Source organism: Macaca mulatta, chromosome 11 (assembly GCF_049350105.2).
Source record: "Macaca mulatta isolate MMU2019108-1 chromosome 11, T2T-MMU8v2.0, whole genome shotgun sequence".
Classification (NCBI taxonomy): Eukaryota; Metazoa; Chordata; class Mammalia; order Primates; family Cercopithecidae; genus Macaca; species Macaca mulatta.
The window spans coordinates 16,808,681-16,827,486 of NC_133416.1; the positions used below are offsets into that span (position 1 = coordinate 16,808,681).

At 38.2% G+C, this 18,806-nt stretch overlaps 1 protein-coding gene across 2 annotated transcripts in view; it reads left to right on the forward strand.

Moving 5' to 3' along the window:
- The first annotated feature begins 5,340 nt into the window (after nt 1-5,340).
- The window catches only part of ATF7IP (activating transcription factor 7 interacting protein), a 131,016-nt gene continuing 117,550 nt past the window's right edge, over nt 5,341-18,806 (forward strand). For both annotated transcript variants that reach the window (XM_015151191.3, XM_001089368.5), the window contains exon 1: nt 5,341-5,492. The gene's annotated coding sequence lies outside the window, so the exon portion shown is untranslated. The remainder of the gene's footprint in view (nt 5,493-18,806) is intronic.

Consider the following 18,806-nt stretch of genomic DNA (forward strand, 5'->3'; position numbering starts at 1 on the left):
CTCTTAGATAATATTTATTGGGCCATCACTATATATCCAGTACTACTCCAAGTATTTTACCAGAATTTAGTCTTTATGATAACCTTAAGAGATCAGGGATATATATAATTTTTTTTTATTTTTTTGAGACAAAGTCTCTCACTTTGTTGCCTGGGCTGGAGTGCAGTGGCACGATTTTGGCTCACTGCAACCTCTACCTCCCAAGTTCAAGCGATTCTCCTGCCTCAGCCTCCCGAGGAGCTGGGATTATAGGCACCTGCCAGTACGCCCAGCTATTTTTTTGTATTTTTTGTAGAGATGGGGTTTCACCATGTTGGCCAGTCTGGTCTCAAACTCCTGACCGCAAGATTTGCCCGCCTCAGCCTCCCAAAGTACTGGGATTACAGGCATGAGCCACCGTGCCTGGCCATAAATTTTTTATTTTTATTTTAGAGACAATCTCACTCTATTACCCTTGGAGTGCAGTGGTCCAATCTCCACTCACTGCAACCTCCACCTCCCAAGCTCAAGCGATCCCCCCACCTCAGCCTCTCATGTTGCTGAGACCAGAGGTATGCACCACCACACTGGGCTAATTTTCATATTAATTAATTAATTTATTTTTGATACCGAGTCTCACTCTGCTGCTCAGACTTGAGTGCAGTGGCGCCATCTTGGCTCACTGAAACCTCTGCCTCCTAGGTTCAAGTGATTCTCCTGCCTCAGCCTCCCGAGTAGCTGGGATTACAGGGGTGTGCCACCACACCTGGCTAACTTCTGTATTTTTAGGAGAGACGGTGTTTCACCATGTTGGCCAGGCCGGTTGTGAACGCCTGACTTCAAGTGATACACCCACCTTGGCCTCCCAAAGTTCTGGGATCACAGGCGTGAGCCACTGTGCCCGGCCTAATTTTTGTAGAAACTTGTTTCACCATGTTGCCCAGGCTGGTCTGGAACTCCTAGGCTCAAGTGATCCACCTACCTTGGCCTCCCAAAGTGCTGGGATTATAGGCATGAGCTGTGCTCACCCAGGAGGGCTATTTTTATCATCCCCATTTTATAGACTGGGAAACATTTGCATAGAGAATTTCAGGACACTAAACAAGTAAGAGGTAGAGTGAAGGTTTCAATTCAGGTAGTAAGCCTTCAGAACCTGAGAGCACTAGATTAAGCCTCCCGTTGTATTATTTTATACTTAGAAACTTTAGTTTTCCATTTCAATGGCTTCTTGTTGGAGTTTATGCTGTTTTTCTTTTCTTTTCTTTTTTTTTGATATGGAGTCTTGCCCTTGTTGCCCAGGCCGGAGTGCAATGGTGTGATCACAGCTTACTGCAACCTCTGCCTCCTGGTTCAAGCAATTCTCCTGCTTCAGCCTCCCAAGTAACTGGGATTACAGGACCAACACATTTTGTATTTTTGTATTTTTAGTAAAGACGAGGTTTCAACATGTTGGTCAGTCTGGTCTCAAACTCCTGACCTCAGGTGGTCCACCTATCTCGGCTTCCCAAAGTGCTGGGATTACAGGTGAGCCACTGCTCCCGGCCTATGCTGTTTCTTCAAAAGTTCTGTTTTCCTTGTTCAGTTGCTACAAGTGAAGTATATTGGTTTATATTTATTATTTGAGTTTAGGTTTTTTATTTATTTATTTTTTGGTGAGACAGGTTCTATGATCCTACTTTAGCACTTTTTCCTAGGACATGATATTTAGCCTGTATCATTTTAGCCTATATATACCAATAAAAACATAATGGTAGATAAAATATGAAAATCCTTTTGCACTAACTGGTAAGTAGCTGCCCCACCCTACCAAACCCTTCCTACCACCCGGTCGGGCTCAGTCCCCAGCTGAAGAGCCTCTGGACCTCTTCAAGATCCTACAACTAAAGGATTAACACCTGCCAAAGAGTGTGTGTGTGTGTGTGTGTGTGTGTGTGTGTGTGTGTGCGCGCCGCGCGCACACGGGGGGTGGGGGGTGGGGCGTCTTCAAGCCTGCTTCCATTCTGATTGGTCAGTGATATAGGGATTGATAAGTATTTTGAATGTGATCCTACCTAGAAGTCTAAGTCAAGCTTTTTTCATTCTTCATGGTTTTTGTATTTTCTGTTATTTTCTAACTTGAATACTTTTGTACTTAGTCTGACAGCCACTTTAAGTTCTGTATCATAAGTCAGGTCAAGTATCACTTCCTCTGTGAAGTTTTCCCATATACTATGAAGAAGATTTAGGTTCTCTCATTTTAGAATTTTTTTATGCTTAAGACATACCACCAAAATATTAATGATCTCATAATGTTTACCTGTATTCATGACTCTTTCCCCATGAGAAACAGTGTCATTTCCTTCGGGCATCCCCAATGCCTAGAATAGTTTGTGAGACATTATAAATATTGTACTTGTTGAACAAATCAATGAATAGTTGATTAGGTTAACCAGCGGGTTGCATGGCTGAAGAGACTGTAACTGTGGTTGAGGATATTTGAGGAGATTCAAATCTAATAAAATTGTCTAGTTGGAGTCTTCAGGAGGCAAGTCTAGAATATGAGCATATCTAAGAAAACTGATAAATCCGTGGTTATGTTGAATTATTTTTCCATTTGCTATTAGCATAGATAATCAAGAATAGACTATTATAGGCCAGGTGTGGTGGCTCATGCCTGTAATCCCAGCACTTTGGGAGGCCGAGGTGGGCAGATTACCTGAGGCCAGGAGTTCGAGACCAGCCTGGCCAACATGGCAAAACCCCATCGCTACTGAAAATAGAAAAAATTAGCTGGACATGGCAGAGCGTGCCTGTAGTCCCAGCTACTCGGGAGGCTGAAGCAGGAGAATCGCTGAACCTGGGAGGCAGAGGTTGCAGTGAGCTGAGATAGTGCCATGGCACTCCAGGCTGGGCAACAGGGCAAGACTGTCTTAAAAAAAAAAAAAAGAAGGCGGCGGCCAGGTATGGTGACTCGCACCTGTAATCCCAGCACTTTGGGAGGCCAAGGCAGGTGGATCATGAGGTCAGGAGTTTGAGACCAGTCTGGCCAAGCTAGTGAAATCGTCTCTACTAAAACTACAAAAATTAGCCAGGCATGGTGGTGGGCGCTGGTAATTTCAGCTATTCGGGAGGCTGAGGCAGGAGAATTGCTTGAACCCGGGAGGCGGTGGTTGCAGTGAGCCGATATCATACCATTGCACTCTAGCCTGGGCAACAGAGCAAGACTCTGTCTCAAAAAAAAAAAAAAAAAAAAAGACTATTATAAAAATGATTATTTTTTATATGCTTACAGAAGACATACAAAGAGAAACATAATTGGCTCTATTATTCTGATCCAATTTCTCTTATTATTATGCAGTGTAACATTTAATACCAATATTTATAATTTTCTGAGCATCTATTTATAATTGAGCACTGATGTACTATGAAAATTATAATAAATCATAATTGAGCATCTATAATTTATTGAGTGTATCCTAAGGACTGTGCTAAGGACGTTACAACATTTAGCGATTAAACAATGCAAATTTAATTGTGTTATATTCTGACTTAAAACCTTTTAAATGATTCCTCATTGCTGTCCCAATAAGCTCCAACTTTTAGGCAAGAAATTAATTAAATCATTTATCATGATAGAGATGACCTCTTCTAGGAAGGCTTTTTTAATTCTATAGGTCTGGATTCGGTGATATTTCTTTTTTCTTTCTTTTTTTTTTTTTTTTTTTTGAGACGGAGTCTCACTCTGTTGCCCAGGCTGGAGAGCAGTGATCTCGGCTTACTGCAACCTCCACCTCCCGGGTTCAAGCGATTCTCCTGCTTCAGCCTCCCCAGTAGCTGGGATTACAGGCGCGTGCCACCACAACCGGCTAATTTTTTTTTTTTTTTGTATTTTTAGTAGAGGCAGGGTTTCACCATGTTAGCCAGGATGGTCTCGATCTCCTGACCTCATGATCTGCCTGCCTCGGCCTCCCAAAGTGGGATTACAGGCATGAGCCACCGCACCTGGCCCTAGGTGATATTTCTAAAGGCCACCTTATATTTTAAGTAAATTGAACGGTTCCAGTTATAAAAATAAGTATTAACAACCCTATTCTAATTTCTTATTAGTTACAAAAATTTCCTGTTCACTTTTCTGTCTTCTCCACTAGAGTACAGATTTCTTGAGGATAGGCACCTAACAGGTCTACAACACCGTGATTGCTAAATAAATACTGAACTAATACATTAATATAATGAGAAGTTACATTTAAAAAACCCACATGGTACCATCTAATATTATTTTCAGGCTCTTCTTGCTTGCAAAACATATGCACATTTATTCTTTTTTTTTTTTTTTAAGGAGTCTGGCTCTGTAGCCCAGGCTGGAGTGCAGTGGTGAGCTCTGGGCTCACTGCAATCTCAGCCTCACAGTTCAAGCAATTCTCCTGCCTCAGCCTCCCGAGTAGCTGGGATTACAAGCACGTGCCACCATGCCCTGCTAATTTTTGTAATTTTAGTAGAGACGGGGTTTCACTATGTCGGCCAGGCTGGTCTTGACCTCCTGACCTCAGGTGATCCACCCGCCTCGGCCTGCCAAAGTGCTGGGAATTACAGGCGTGAGCCACCGCACCTGGCCAAAACATATGTACATTTATTCTATCATTTAGTGCTTCCAAACTAGTTCAACTATAGTCATCATTGCCATTATACAGGTGAGAAAACTGAGTAACACACTTATTCCAAGGAACTGGCAAGGAAGCTGCAGTAGTCGAACTTGAACCCAGATCTCTTAACCAGTAAGGTAGCGACTTGTCCACTACTTCCTGTGGAATTCATTAAAGGCCGACTCCCAGCATGAAATTGAATGAATGGGATGAATACAACTTCTAGTGAGAAAGTATGATAAAAAGTGCTTGCTCTGTTACCGAGCAACTGAAAAAAAAGTTTTTTTTTTCATTCCATCATTATTAATACAATTCAAAGTACATTCTGTGAATTTAAAACATAAATGATGAATAAATCAACATACTCCTGGCTTTTTTGAAAATTTTTCCCTCTGCTCTTTAACTCTCACCTACCTCCTTCCTTCTTTCTTTTCTAAGCCTCATAGAGGGCGCTCACAAAGTGCTACTTATTGATTGAAGAAGCTCCACTCAAAAAACACACCTCACACTGCAACCGAGAGACGCAGCGCCACCACCTCGGGCTTCCTTCTCTTTTCCACGCAGGAGGCGGGGCCAATTTCCCTCATTCAAATAAAAAACCAGAATTTGCATGGGGAATGGCTAGTCCTTGAGCTTATTGGCTGATAGCACAGTGGGCGGGGTACATATCACGAGCCCGGAGCCCCGCCCACAATAATTTGCATAACGGCCCCGGCGCGTGCAAGGGAGAAGCGGGTTTGTTTTTGAATCTGCGGAGGCGGCGGCGGTGGCAGCGGCGGCGCGGAGACTGAAGCGCGCGAAAAGCTGAGGCGGCAACGTCGGGGACGGCTGCGCGGGACGGCTCTGTAGGAAGGAACTTGGTTCCCCCTCCCTCAGCTTCCGCCCCAAAAGGTATATGTGAATCCCAGGGGCTGTTAAAACCACAGTTTCTTAAATTACTATTGTATTTCTGAGGAGTCAAGACCGCATTATGGCGGCTGCGGGAGTTGTGTTTGCGCCTGCGCGGTTGCGGAGCTGCGGGCGGCGCTGCATGGGAGCACGTGATCTTGCGGGGTCGGGCTCTAGCTGCAGTTGTGCAGCTGGCGGGGCGGTGGCTGCGCAAGCGCAATATTCATTTTCGAGATCTAATGTTCTTGTTGGACGCCATTTGGGTTCTAGATTTAATTTTCCTCGTTCTTGAGGGGTTTCTTTGTGTTACCCTTAAAATCTCACATTTTTCAAGAAAAACATTTCTCTAATGTTGTACTCCTGGGCCGACCTCAAGCTCTTCTCTGTTTTTTCGATTTTTTGAGAAGCTGTGGACTTAATTTTCTGTGAAACTGATTGTCTTTTTTGGTTCTTGATTATAATTTCAGTTTTAAAGTATTGCTGGATTGAGGTTTATATTTAGGGTGGTAAAGATCAGCACCTAGTGGTGTTCTCACGGGAAGTGCATTTATTTGGACTGCATATTTGCAAATACATTTTTAACCCTATTTTTACCTGTTGTGTTATGAATGTGTGGAATGTTTACAAAACAGAAAGAACTTTAGTTTTGGGAATATTGGGGGAAAGGGAATAGTGGAAGAAATTACAGTGTGATCGAAAATGAAATCCCAATCTGAGGATTATTTTGGTTTTAAATATTTGATCCTAAGTAAATGAAGTTTTAATTTTGATCAGTTTGTATGTTTCTGGGCATTTGGATTTTACATGTTTTAAGTTCTTTAGGTGACTTGTTCATTACTGCTTCAGCTAGATAATTGTTGCTTTTTAAATTAACTCATTTTCTTAGCATTTTTGTTTGCTATGATATGTAAGCTATAACATTTATTTGGTAAATTTTTCTGATGAAGAATTCTAGAAAGAACATCCATTACCCTGAGGCCTCTTTGAGGAAAGTGGACCATTAATAAAAAAAAATCTGTTCTTTTAAACACTGCTGTATACATGTGTGTTAGATGCAGCTGTGTTTGATTTTTTAATTGTAAGTGTGTTCCTGGTTTTATTAATAGTTTTTTTAGGGAAAGTAATTATAAATATGCTACTGATTAGTTTAAAATGGTAGTGTCAACTGTAGTTAAATCTTATGTAACACATCTGGGGGAAGTTATATAAGATTTGTTATGATTCTCCCGTTGTGCAAATTCTTTCTTACTAGGCAAAAAAAAATGCAAATGTTTTCCGTAGATTTCATCTGTGGCTCATATATACAACAACTGGTTTCTTGGTTGGTTATAACTCTAAGTTTGAATCAGTCTACTGTCAAATGAAGACGTGCCTTTTGCTTTATAATCTCTGTTAATTTAGGGAAATTTTTATTGCCTAAAACAAATGCCATTAGTAAATATTAACTAGATGTAATTGAAAGTAATACTTTTGGTTGGTGGATTTTTAAATGACGTCACATATGAGATAGAATGGAGTTAGGAAAGATTCTTCTTTTTTTCTCAACAGAATATTTGACCTGATGTAGTTCCTGAATCTCTAAGGTCTTCTACACACAAAGTATATTTAGAGGACAGTTGTGTAATTTTCTCCCTTTTATGTTTCTGGGGTGGTTACCTAGCAGCCCTTTTCTACCACATGCTATTTCAGGCATTTTAGAGTAGAAAATACACATAAATGTTTAGGTTAACAAAAGAACTTTGATCTTAGGGCATGGTACACCTTACATTTCCAGAAAAATGAAATACTTTGGTGTATATATTTAAGCGTATGTTTTCATTTGAATATACAGATGATTGCTTCTTAGGTTAATATTGAAGGTAGTAAGAGGTATTTGAAAATACTCGAATATGAAGAACATTTCTTGATGGGACAATTTTGATGTCATGTTTCTTACAAGGCAGATATAACCATATAAACTTAATAAGATTAATTGCCTGAACACCAACTATTAGTTTATTAGTACTTTGTTGATAACAAGTGTATTTTAAAATTTTAGTTTGGTGGTTATGATGCCACAAAATTTTGACACATATCCAACATATGTAACTATTAAGACTAGGTTACTCCAGGAATGAATACCAAGTTACTGAAGTTATTTGAAATCTTTGTGGTTTTGTAAATTTAAGATTTTGTATGTAGTTTAGAAAAGACAGATTTGAATTATTAAATAATTAGAACTATTTTTGCTTTAAATTAGGATTTGCATATGTGATAAATGTATTTAAATATTTTTAAACTTACTCATTATAGAACATTTGGAAAATGTTGAAAATTAATTAACAATGCTTAGAAATAACCACTCTGAAGGTATTGGTGATTTGTGACTTCACTTTTCCATGGTTGAGCAATCTATAAATGTTTATTAATTAGTTTTTCATTGGTACCATAATTTCATTTCTACTCTTTTAATGTTATGAGTGTCTTCCCATTAATTCTTCTAAAATATGTTTCATGGTTACATGATACTCTATTGTAATATCCCACATGATCAAATATTCTTTTTAAACACGTTTTTAAATGGTTACATATTATTATCTTTAAGAAGAATGTACTGTGACTTATTAAACCTTTCATTTTTTGTTTCCTGTTTTGCTTGTTGCTCATTTCTCTATTAAAAATAATGCTACAGTGAACATTCTTGTACTATACCTCAGAATATTTCTTTGAAATTACTTTCAAAGGACTTTTAAAGTAATTTGCAAAATTGATAAAAACTTTTTTTTGGAAAGCATTTTTTATCGTATTCAATACCACCATCTTATGGGTGAAAAATAGTGGCTCATTAACTTTTTTTGATAACTAATGAAGTTGAATTTGTTGTTGTTTTATGTGTGCATTTTTTTTCATTTTCTGTGAGTTAGCTGTTTGGCTTTTTGTATATTTTTCTATGGTGAGTGTTACTGTTTTTCTTATTTGTTAGTAACAGCTACTTATGGCTTTGAGGTCCTTAGCTTTTAATATTTGTCACAGTAATTTTAAAATTACCTTTTAAAGGGTTTATGATTTTATATGTTAAGAAGTTTTGCATTTTTATGTTGTAAAATGTACTGCTTTTTTTTTTTTTTTTTGAGATAGGATCTTGCTCTGCTGTGCATGCTGAAGTGCGGTGGCAGTGATCTCTGCCCACTGCAGCCTCGACCTGCCAGGCTCAAGCAATTCTCCCACCTCTGGAGTAACTGAGACTACTGGTGAAGGCTATCACACCCTGCTAATTTTTTTATTTTATTTTATTTTTTTATAAACAAAGTCTCATTATGTTGCCCAGGCTGGTCTTGAACTCCAGGGGTCGAGAGAGTTTCCCACCTCAGCCTCCCAGAGTGCTGAGATTACAAGCATGAGCCACCATGTCCAGCCTGCACTGCCTTTTTCCTTTGTGATTTCTACAGCACTTGTCTGCCTAGAAAATATTACCTGTTGTGAGGTGAATTACATATTTATATTGTATTTTATTATTACTGTTTTTTGGGGTGGAGTCTAGCTGTGTCTCACAGGCTGGAGTGCAGTGGTATGATTTTGGCTCACTGTAACGCTCCACCTTCTGGATTCCAGCGATTCTCCTGCCTCAGCCTTCCAAGTAGCGGGGATTACAGGCGTGCATCACCACGCCCTGCTTTTAGTAGAGACAGGGTTTCCCCATGTTGGCCAGGCTGGTCTTGAACTGCTGACCTGAGGTGATCCGTCTGCCTTGGCCTCCCACAGTGCTGGAATTAGAGGTGTAAGCCACCGTGCACAGCCTTGTTCATGTGTTTTGTTAATTTTTTTACTAGAACTTTTTCTGGAAGTTTTAATAAACTTAAAAAATACTCTTACATCTATGTGGACATGTCTGTATTTTGACATATTTTGTGTTAAGATAAGTTACTAATTTCCATTTTTTCCAGATATCTAGTTTCCATAGACTTGATCCATTTCTTATTGGTTTGGTTGCTAACTTATGAGCTAGATTTGAGCAAACAATTCTGATTCATATACTAGGAATATTTAACTTGGGGTCCATTGGCCTCTAGGGGTTCTACCGATCCCTCGATATTTGATATACACCATTTTATGTGAGTCTGTGTGTGTGCATTTTTTTCCCCCCCAAGATGGAGTTTCGCCCTTGTTGCCTAGGCTGGAGTGCAATGGCACGATCTCAGCTCATCGCAACCTCTGCCTCCCAGGTTCAAATGATTCTTCTGCCTCAGCCTCCCGAGTAGCTGGGATTGCAGGCATGTGCCATTACGCCCTGCTAATTTTGTATTTTTGGTAGAGACGGGGTTTCTCCATGTTGGTCAGGCTGGCTCGAACTCCCTACCTCAGGTGATCTGCCTTCCTCAGCCTACCAAAGTGCTGGGATTACAGGTGTGAGCCACTGTGCCTGGCCTCGTATGTGCACTTTTCTGGGGAAACAGTGACAGCTTTCATTAGCTTCTCAAAAGAACATATAATACATAGTTTAAACAGAGATTGACAATGACTGTATCTGGGCCTTATTCTTAGAGCATTATTGCATTGTTTTATTTGCTGTAGGATTGTACACAATTTAAATATGTGTTTGTAGTGCTATATCCTATATAAAATGCAGTAGCCACTCACAAGTCCATTTTACAATTTTTTTAGCTAATTGTGGCTGTTTTTGCAGATGAACTTTAGGTTCATTTGGTTAATTAAGAAAAGAAAAAGCTAGCTAATGGTTTTGGTTACAATTCCATTAAATTTACATTGGGTGAATTTATAACCTTATACTATTTTTTTTTAAAATTCATGAGTATTACACCCTTCCTGTAGACTACCAAAATGTACTATTTGCTAGGAACTCTGGGAGAATTTGTGGTATCTGTGACTTTTCAGGAAGATGTTTTCTTGGTGCAGCTATAATTTTAGTAGAGATGAATTAGGAGATGATATAAGATTATATTTCTGTTTTTAATCTGCCTTAGGACATGATGACATAAAAATAGTGTCAGTGTGAAGTTAGACATGGTAAAAATAAGTCGCAAAGTAAAGTATTGTACAATATTTGAAATCAAAATCCTTTTTTCTTAAAGACAATTTGAAAAGGTACCTTATTCCTTTTCTGGCCACAGTGGACCTTAATCTCATAATAAAGATAAAAATTTTTTATTTTAATTTCCTTAGTATCATTAAATTATTATATTTTCTCATAAGGATGTTTCCCTAATTATTAGAATAAGTTTATTCTTCATTAAATCTCTTTTTTATGCTGATTGCATTGAAAAAGATTATCTCCATTAATAAGGGTGTATTTCAGCTGTAATTCTACTATCTTAAATAATTGATTCAAGAGTCAGTTTATTGCCAAAATATCATTTTTATTGAACTAAACTTGTAAATTAGTGGAGGCATGAAAAGAAGAAATCAAGGAAATATAGAACTCTAATGATAAAATATTACTGGCTTTATGAAAATAAATCTGGAAACTAGATATAAAATATTAAGATATTTCCTTTAGTGGAACTCTCTTTTAAAATTCTTGCATGTTTGACCTTATATTTTATTAGAGAGGCCAAGACTATTTAAATGTTGCTTTGCCATGTTCTTTCTCAGATTGTCCTGCCGTCCACAGAGTAAATCAGGGGCTTCTCCAGGCATTTTAATTTGTTGAAAACAAAACTAAGTTATTTATTGATGATTTCATCTTGTGTGGTGGAAACCATTTTGTATTGGAGACAGAGTGAGTGCTGGGGAGCATTTTCAGTTAAGAATGAGTAGATCAGGGCTGCTAGTGCTTGTTTATATGGTGTGAATGTTTTCAATTTTAAGTTTCGATCATTTGGATTTTAGAATCTTTAAGAGGATGACTCCGGTACCTCAGCCACTTTTCAAAAAAATGCCAGAGGCCTAAGGGAACTGTTATTATCTTCCTGAGATTCTTTATAGTTGACCTATATGAATATGAGAATCTGTGAAATGAAGATGACTTATTAAACCATCAGAAATATGCACTTATTCATGTCTGCAGTTTTCCATTGCTCAGAGTATTACAAGAAACATTTTGTGTTCTTTTATATCCAATAACTGGTAGTAACTAGCTGTGTTTAGGAGAGAGGATCCCTTTGTATGATGGTGATGTGAGGTAGTAATGCCATAATGTCTTACTATATATGATCCGTTCTCCCTATCTTTGTTGTTCGTATAGCCCTATGCTACTTGGGGGAAATATTATCTGGTTTGGTACCTAGAAATTATGTGTCCATCACTCCTGGCACTTTAACATTCTAATAAGAAATTTGATTTGTATGTTAGAATAGTTATCCTCAGAACTGTCAAAGCTGTAAAAGGAACTTTCTTTGGTTCAGTAATTCTCAATGATAATGCCTACCATTTTGTAGTAGGATAAAGCTAAAAGATGGAAAGGGAATCTGCTGTTTTGAGGACCAGGAGACTTTGATGGAACAATAAAGAATGACTTGACTGCTGCAACTCATTCCCAGCTAAGGCTTTGGAGCCTTAGATGTATATCTGCCCTGTTACTCTTATTAGATAGAATGTCATAGGAAAAGAAAGAAATAGTAAAAAGCATCAGGGAAAAGAGGGACCACTTTTGAACTCTTTTGTTTCCTTTTAGGTGATAAATGTCTGAAGTGAATTCAATTTGAGTAAAAACTAAGCTGCCACAGTATAGGAGACTCCATTTCTGTTGTTTAAAGATGATAACGTGTTTTTTTCTTATGTAACCATACAAAGTAAGACTGTTTAGAGTTGATAAGTGATTTTGCCTTAACATATAGCTTCCATCACTAGCGGAAACATGATTACTCTCTAGTTCTACTAGCTAGAGGCAAGGAAGAAAGAACAATGGGAGTGCATACTCTTTTGAGGGCATGATATGGAAGTGGCACATAGCACTTTGACTCATAGTTTATGTGTGATCATTTAGTCATTGGGACATATTTAGCTGTGAAAGGAAGTCTGGGAAATTAGCTGGATAATCATATACTTAGCTAAAACTAGAGAATGTTATAAAAGAGAAATGGATATTAATGAATAGCATTTTCTGCTGTATAAGGAATTGGGAGAAGTGGTTTCAAAGTACTTCATAATTTGATACTGAAAACTATTTCTCTGTTTTAAGATTTAGGTTCAGTTATAGTATAACTCTGTATGTCTTCCATTGAAATGGTATTTTGGGGGTTTTGTGTTCGTGATTTGTGACTGGGGTCCCAGTTATTATAAATATTTATATTTGATAGAATTCTCCTCCTCTCTGCTTGCTACTGAAAACATTAAATTATGATTAGTTTTGCGAGATTTGGAATTCCTAATTTTTAAAACTCAGTGTAGTATTTTTGAACTTTACAGGTTAACTTGCTTAGTTCAAAAGGACTGTAGATGAATTAAGTGACAAATGTTTGAATAGTTTATGTTTGCATTATTTTATACAGATTATTTTTTTCTCTTTATAACTGTATGTATAAAATACACATTTTCCGTGATGGAAAATGTGACTTTTTTTTTTTTTTTTTTTTTTAGTTGAGACTAGGGTCTCACTCTGTCAGCCAGGCTGGAGTGCAGTGGTGTGATCATGGCTCACTGTAACCTTGACCTCCTGGGCTCAAGGGATCCTCCTGACTCAGCCTCCTAGGTAGTTTGGACTACAGGCACATGCCACCATGCCCAGGTAATTTTATAATTTTTTTCTGTGTGGAGATGGGGGTCTTGCCATGTTGCCCAGTCTGGTCTTGAACTCCTGGGCTCAGGCAATCCTCCCCTCTTGGCCTCCCAAAATGTTGGGACTACAGGTGTGAGTCACTGTGCCTGGCCAAAAATGTGACTTCTAGGAGCATTGTAATATACACTGGTAAAAAGATTGTGGTTGTAAATCCTCTGCACATAGGCAAAACTTAACTGATCAATAAGTAAATAGTTAAAAGTAGCTTTCTATGGAATATGACAAGTAAAACAAGAGATGTTTTTATAGGGTACAGAAAGTGGTGAGAGTGTTGGAAGGATATCAAGGAGATTTTATGGGAGTTGTATTTTAAACAATGAATTAGACAGATACTACTAGTAAAGGGAATAAATAGTATGTTCAAAATCTCAGAGGCCAGAAAGAAAGGTAGTGTGTTAGGAGAACTCTTAATAACTCTGTGATACATATCCTTGGTTTTTGTGAATAAAAGTCATAATTGCCATGGCACCCACATAATATGCCTAATAAAGCATGTTGTTACTCTCAGCTGGAAATTCTCTATTTTCTCTTTGCTTTACTTTATATATATATTTAAAGGCATTTATTCCTTTCCACTTTTATGTTTATAGTTATTTGTGTAGTACTTTATAAGCTTCCTGGGGTTAGGAATCATATCTTATTGATATATCTGACAATTTTTTAAGACAAATTCTTTCCAAGGTATGATAAGACCACTATTAAAAGTATAAGATTGCTTTCTACAGTATTAAAGTATTAATATTCAATAAATACTTGCTTATCAAAAGAATAAAATTCCTACGTTTTAGGTGGAGGTGAAAAAAAGGGAATAAGATATTCTAATTATTTTCTTTTATTTAACTCATTATCCACAGATGTCAGAACTTTTTTTTAAAATCAGACATGTAATTTACTCAAATGGCAAATACCCACATGATAAATTGTCATATGGGAAGATTTGACAGGCACTTTATGTATGAAAAATTATAAATAGTCAGTTTTAGGAAAAAAAAATCTTCAATGTCATTCATTAAGAACCAGAAGAAAATTAAGAAAACAAGGAAGCACCTTTGCTTGCTTATTAGTAAAAAGTTTCTAAAATATGACTGTGAAGAGCCTGCATATATAAATTAATAAGGGTTTGAGGAAAAGATGGAATGATATTATTTTGTATTTTAGGTTTGTATAATCTTCTTCCCCCACCAAACTGACTTTAAATGATTTAAACGTTGAAAGATAAAAGTAAATAAATAAATGAAGAAAGAAAAGAAGAACAAAAGAAAAGTCAAAGAATTTTCCTAAAATCAGTTAGTTACACAGTGAAGTGGAAAGAACAGTAGTTTTGTATTGGGACCTGGGCAATTAGTGTCTCCTCTCAGTGTTCTTTATCTTTAAAATGTGGAGTTACCTCCTACAGGGTAACGTTTTGAGGGTTAAATACGATTAGATATATAAAATGCTTAGCATCTGTGCCTCACACATATCTCTAGTTTTAATCAATCGGTGAATCAATTAGTCATTCATGAATATTTATTAAGAAGCAACTATGTGCAGGGAGCCCTGCAATGCAGGGAGATTTATAGAAAATAATATTCTTGATTTCTGGAGCTAGAATTTAAATGCATTTAAAAAGTAACTTGGAAAGGTGGGTTTCATAAAACCACTCACTAGTAAGGTAAATAAGCATTTGGGAAAGTAGTTTACTTGTAAAGGTTTGTGATGGAGACCAGTTTTAGGACTGACTCATTTAAAAACAAATGGGTATTTAAAGGGAAAAAAACCCACAAGATTACTAAATTCACTAAATTTACAGTAAACATCTTCCTGGTGAAAAAGCAGCCATTTTCTCACGTTAATTGTCATATCTGCAAGGTTTGGCAGTGTTCATCCTTGGCACAGTTAGGGATGAAGATATTTTGGGCACTAAGTCCACATAGAATTACTCCTTGCTCTCCTTTTAAAAAATCTGCTGGACGTGTTCACTCAAAATTGATACCAAGTATCATTTTTCATCGATAGCCCTTCCTTGAAATCAAGCTGCAGCCTCTTAAGGCATAGATTTGGCCATAAAGTTTGTTAAATGATTTTCTGAATTGGTATATTTTCATGTTTTCTTTGGCCATTTGAGTCACATAGGTCTATTGAGGTATTGACCTATGATGTAGTAAGACATCCCTATTGTGTGCTTAACAAAACTATGTCCATTTGATATGAAGGTAAGAGTTAACCTCTGTATGGATGTTTTGTGAAGTACTATAATTGACTTATTTATTTATTAGCTTGTCTCCACTATCAGAAACCAAGTCATCTGACTTATCTCAATGAACTTTCTTTCATCTGCAGTACCTATAATTGTAGGGTATCTTGGGGTTTTCTGAGATTCCCACATTTATCAGTATTCCAGGTTTTTTGGAAAATACTATTCTTTATTCCCTTCAAAGCTTGGAATCTATAAGCTATAGAAGAGATACTAAATTGATTTCTCGTGAAGATTTAGTAGGCATGATTTCTATATTTAAGATGCAGTCCTTGGGAGGCTGAGGCAGGAGAATCGTTTGAATCTGGAAGGCAGAGTCTGTAGTGAGCCAAGATTGCGCCACTGCGCTCCAGCCTGGGCGACAGAACAAGACTCCATCTCAAAAAAAAGAAAAAAATATGCAATTTTTGTTCCCTGTCATACCTGATTAAAGGAAATTTGTGCTTATTTATTTATTTGTTTGTTTGTTTTTTGAGACAGTGTCTTGCTCTGTTGCCCAGGCTGGAATACAGTGGCATGATCTTGTCTCACTGCAACCTCTACCTCCCAGACTCAGGCAATTCTTGTGCTTCAGCCTCCCGAGTATCTGGGATTATAGGCATGCACCATCACGCCCTGCTAATTTGTGTATTTTTAGTAGAGATGGGGTTTCACCATGTTGGCCAGGCTAGTCTCGAACTCCTGACCTCAAGTGATCTGCCCGCTTCGGCCTCCCAAAGTGCTCTGCTTATAGATGTGAGCCACTGAGCCCAGCCTGAAATTCATTTTTAAATTTCACATTTCCAGTGTGGTTATGGTTACAAATTTGATTTATCCAATTTTTTTTTTTTTTTTTTGAGACAGAGTCTCACTCTGTCACCCACGTTGGAGTGCAATGGTGCAATCTCGGCTCACTCCAATCTCTGCCTCCTGGGTTCAAATGATTCTCCTGCTTCAGCCTGCCGAGTAGCTGGGATTATAGGCGCCCACCACCACACCAAGCTTATTTTTCTATTTTTAGTAGAGATGGGGTTTCACCATGTTGGTCAGGCTGATCTTGAACTCCTGACCTCAAGAGGATCACCTCAGGTGATCCACCTGCCTCAGCCTCCCGAAGTGCTGGGATTACAGGCATGAGCCACCGTGCCTGGTCTGACTTACCCAATTTTATCCTGGTAGGAAGGAGAACAGATTCTTACTGAAACTGTGTAAACTGAGTCATAAAAAGTAAAAAGATTGAGTTATGATACTTCATACAATATTTAATAATTGTTCTAAGCAGTCTCTGGACAAGGCTGAACAACATATTCTGTATTTTTCTTTTTTTTTTTTTTTTTTTTTTTTGAGACGGAGTCTTGCTCTGCCGCCCAGGCTGGAGTGCAGTGGCCGGATCTCAGCTCACTGCAAGCTCCGCCTCCCGGGTTCACGCCATTCTTCTGCCTCAGCCTCCCAAGTAGCTGGGACTACAGGCGCCCGCCACCTCGCCTGGCTATTTTTTGTATTTTTTAGTAGAGACGGGGTTTCACTGTGTTAGCCAGGATGGTCTCGATCTCCTGACCTCGTGATCCGCCCGTCTTGGCCTCCCAAAGTGCTGGGATTACAGGCTTGAGCCACCGTGCCCGGCCTTTTTTTTTTTTTTTGAAATGGAATCTTGCTGTGTCGCCCAGGCTGGAGTGTGGTGGCACGAACTTGGCTCATCGCAACATCCGCCTTCAGGGTTCAAGCGATTCTCCTCCATCAGCCTCCCGAGTGGCTGGGATTAAAGGCACATGCCACCACGTCCAGCTAATTTTTGTATTTTTAGTAGAGATGAGGTTTCACCATGTTGGCCAGGCCGGTCTCCAGCTCGACCTCAGGTGATCTGCCTGCCTCGGCCTCCCAAAGTGCTGGGATTACAGGTGTGAGCCTCCATACCCGGCCCGATATTCAGTATTTTTCTATAGAATCATTCATAAAATGTTTTTGGTGGCTTCTTTAGCTTATAACCTATATTAAAACCTTTCACAGGATATTTTTTCCCCTGATCTCTGAGGGGGAAAGATACTACTATTTCTATAAAGTACACCTTAAGTTGGAGGTTAGAGATAGATTGAGAAGAAAGTATTCTTCTCTTATGACTATTTAAAATAAAACATTAACCACAATTAAATCATTCATTTAGGTAATTCTTGTTTTTTTGATCTTGTGTTAAGCAACCTACTTACACAGAATTGACTGGTCTGTAGAACATAACCATGAAAATCATAATCCATTCCCTTGATACAGTTATGACAGTTGTTGATTCATGATGTCAGCTTTATACCAGGATGCCTGCATCTATGAGTCTCTTCCATGTAAATAGTAATAGTTAAGACGATTTGGTACAGTTACTAATAATCTTTTGATGTTTATTTAAAAGACTTAATTTATAAGACACATTTCCTCAGGTAGGTGGCAGCAAAAATCTTGACTCATGTTTAGTTCTTGAGTGTCACTGCTTCTGTGTGGCCTAGTTGCTCACCTCATCTTGTATACAACTGTCATCTGTATAATTTTATTCACCATTGATACAGTTTGGATCCCTATCCCCACCCAAATCTAATGTTAAATCATAATCCTCTATGTTGGAGGTGGGGCCTGGTAGGAGATAATTGGGTCATGGGGTGGATTTTTCATGAATCGTTTAGCACCATCCCCCTTGGTACTGTCCTCCGCAGTAGTGACTTGAGTTCTTGTGAGATCAGGTCATTTAAATAATGTGTAGCACCTCTTTTCTTTCTCTCGTTCTCGCTTCTGCCACGTGATGTGCATGCTCCCCCTTTGCCTTCCATCATGTTTGTAAATTTCCTGAGCCCTCACCCTGAGAACCCAAGCAGATACCACTGTACTTCCTGTACAGCCAGCAAAACTGTGAGCCAATTAAACTTCATTTCTTAATAAGTTACCCATTTTCAAGTATTTCTTTATAGCAGTGCAAGAATGGACTAATACAACCGTTAGTGAAGATTTCCTTACCTGTCTTCTAGGACCCTTGTTTTCCAAATGCTTTGTCTTTTTATCGACTTATTCTGTCCTTGGCAGGAGAATTCTTAGAATTTTCCCTGCTGGTAGAAAGCTACACATTCTCCAGTAGCTTTTTGAGAAAGGGTGCATGGGAGATACAGGTTTTAAAGACCATGCATGTTTGAAAAATATCATTCTATATTTTCATGCTTGATTGATAGTTTGGCTGGGTATAGAATTCTAGGTTGAAAGTCTTTTCTTTCAGAATTTTAAAGACACTGCTCCATTATTTTCTTCCTACTATTATCACCACTGAGAAATCTGAAGCCATTCTGATTTCTCCTCTCAGTGGAAGCTTATAGAATTATTAGTCTTTAGTCTTATGGCATTTCAATGGAACGTGCCC